Here is a 2,870-nt window from a genome sequence, read left to right on the forward strand (position 1 = left end):
ATTTTTAAAAATTTCGCTAAAATGCAATCAGCTCTCCTCACTTTGATATTGACATATCTGTTGGAACCTCCTACAAACTCGGAAGCATTGAGAAAATAAACGTGTTCTCAAAATAACACATTTCTACTCAAATGAAAAGATTACGATGGTGTCTTTAGTGAATGAGATGAATAGAGTGATATTTTTACCATGCTCGCCTCATTCGGCTAGAAGCACAAATTTATTATGCTTGCCTTGGCATGGTCCTGTCGAAAATAAAAGCTACCTAGTTTCACTTTTTTACTTTGACGGCAAATCATTCCGATTCAATGTTTGCTGCACGGTGAATGGTTAATTTTAAGCATGGTCCCCTACATTCGTTAACCGGTTCCATGGTGTAATGGTTAGCACTTTGGACTCTGAATCCAACGATCCGAGTTCAAATCTCGGTGGAACCTACTGAAATATTTTTTAATTTTGAAACAGAAAATAATTAAGCTTTCAATTTATAACCCCCTAATGCTAATGCGAATTCTGATTGTGAATTCTAATTCTGAATTCTGATTCTGAATTCCGATTCTAAATACTGATTCTAAATTTTGATTCTGCTTTCGGATTCTTCATTCTGATTCTGCATTCTTAATCAAAGTTTTTCTACATGATGTTTTTTTTTAAATGATATTAGTTATGAAAATAGAAAGACGGATAGAAATATTAGAAGAACGTAATAGGTGTTGAAAAAAGCGAGAAAGGAAAATAAAAAGCGAGAAAGAGAATAAATTTCACTGATTTACCGAAAAACTTTAATTCAAAATCGATTTAACGGTGATTAACTTCTTAACCCTATCTTTTCCATGGTAGCACAGGTGATCCACAGCTTCGCACAGCTCGCATTTAAACTATTCGCTTTGGATCAACATCATTTTCTTACTGAATATGCAGGTATGAATGAAGAATCATTGCACAAAATTTGAATATAATCGAATTATCCACAAATAAAATCTCGCGTGAGCTTTCATTACGTTTCAACGGAGAATCTTTCAGTTTTTTTTTTCAGATTTCTGGACAAAACATACAATAATTTTTTCCAATGTTCACAAGCAAATGTCCCTGAAACTTCAAATTTTAAATTTTTAAACTTAGGTGTGCAGCAGGGATGCAATCGACCCCAGGTGCTTTGTTGGATTTCATGTTTTTGATTCCCGCTTCTATTTAACTCGAAGGCGCTTCCGAGTTGACGCCATTTATGCGACTTACTGTTGGCAGTTCGAGCTGCGGATTCTGTTGGCCATCGCTATTCGTGACTCGAAAGAGTTGTTCGAAGTGCTCAGTCCATCGTTTGTGCTGATCTGTTCTGTATCTGATCTGTAACTGATCTGCTCGGTCTTTCAGCGGCATTCTTGCATTAGTCTTTGCACCACTTAGGCGGCGAGAAATGTCATAAAGTAATCGGATATCTACATTGGCGGCGGCTCTTTCCCCCTCTTCGGCTAGGGAGTTTGTCCAGGCCCTCTTGTCTCGTTTACAAGCTCGTTTAACTGCCTTTTCCAGATCCGCATATCGTAAGCGGGCGGCTGCTTTGACTGACCCGGTACATGCTTGATCGATTTCGACTTTCGCCTTTCTCCGATCATCGACCATCCTCCAAGTTTCATCCGACATCCATACACTCCTTCCACAAACTTTACCGAGAGTACCATGGCTCGTCGTGATAAAGGTATTCTTGATTCCACACCACTGCACTGTTCTTCGACTGTTCTGCTTGTCGGCAATTCCGAGCCTCGGGATTCTAGCTGTTCAACGTATGCCCTTTTCACCTCTGGATTCTCCAACCAGCGGACGTCGTATCGACACCCGACTTTCTCCCCGCGCCGTTGGACACGCGCAACTCTCAGTCGTATTTCGCCAAGGACGAGGTGATGGTCAGATGCAATGTCTGCACTTCGTTTGTTGCGAAAATCAAGAAGGCTCGTTCTCCATTTTCGGCTGATGCAGATATGGTCAATTTGATTTTCCTTTTCGGCCATCTCGGGAGACCCAAGTGCCTTATGCTGGTCGATGGGGGAAGAGCGATCCACCGATCACCATGTTATTGTTGCCACAAAATTCTACAAGCAGCTCTCCGTTTTCGCTCATCTGTCCTAGACCATGGCGCCCCATGATGCGCTCAAGGTCCTGATTGTCCTGAGTGTCCTGAGCCAATCTTTGCGTTGAAGTCGCCCAAATGGATTTGAATGTCACCCTTTGGAATTTTCTCTACCACGCTGTTCAGTTGACTGTTAAACTGCTCTTTCTACTGCAAGACGGCAACGTCAGTTGGCGCATAACACTGGACCATAGTAAGGTTTTTAACCCGTGTTCTAAATCTGGCTACAATTATTCTTTCGTTTATCGGTTCCCATCTAATGAGAGCCGCGTAGGCCTGCGGGCTTAACAAGAAACCAACTCCTCGTTCCCGAGTAGCATGTTCTCCTCGTATGTCAGAGTGAAGCAGTACTTGCCCGGACTGTGTCTTGTGTTCTCCAGTGTTAGGCCAACGGACTTCGCTCAGTCCCAGAATTTCAAGCTTGAGGCGGCTAGCCTCTCTATCAAGTTGTGCCAGTTTGCCTTGTTGGGAAAGGGTTAAAACGTTCCAAGTTCCAATTCGTGTCCGTGTTTTCATGCTAAAAGTCGTCGCCAAAGTTCCAGGTCGGTCATTTCTTTCGGATTCCGTAACAATTTTAAGTCGGGAACAGTAGGTTGTTAGCCTAAAGTCCCTATCCCGCGATGGGGCTGCCATCTTGGACTTAGCTGGCGGGAGCCGCATTTCATAAATTCAGCCGCTCGCTACCAGACAGACGCTGTATGAGCCGCCCTTGACCTGGAGAACAGACGCTCGGTTGTTGTTGCAC

General features: G+C 43.1%; 1 non-coding gene across 1 annotated transcript; it reads left to right on the forward strand.

Annotated features, from left to right (window-relative positions):
• The first annotated feature begins 365 nt into the window (after positions 1-365).
• Trnaq-cug (transfer RNA glutamine (anticodon CUG)) lies at positions 366-437 on the forward strand. The gene has a single exon. It is a non-coding gene; the product is annotated as a tRNA-Gln (tRNA).
• Positions 438-2,870: the final 2,433 nt, after the last annotated feature.

This window comes from Uranotaenia lowii, chromosome 2 (genome assembly GCF_029784155.1).
Source record: "Uranotaenia lowii strain MFRU-FL chromosome 2, ASM2978415v1, whole genome shotgun sequence".
Lineage (NCBI taxonomy): Eukaryota > Metazoa > Arthropoda > Insecta > Diptera > Culicidae > Uranotaenia > Uranotaenia lowii.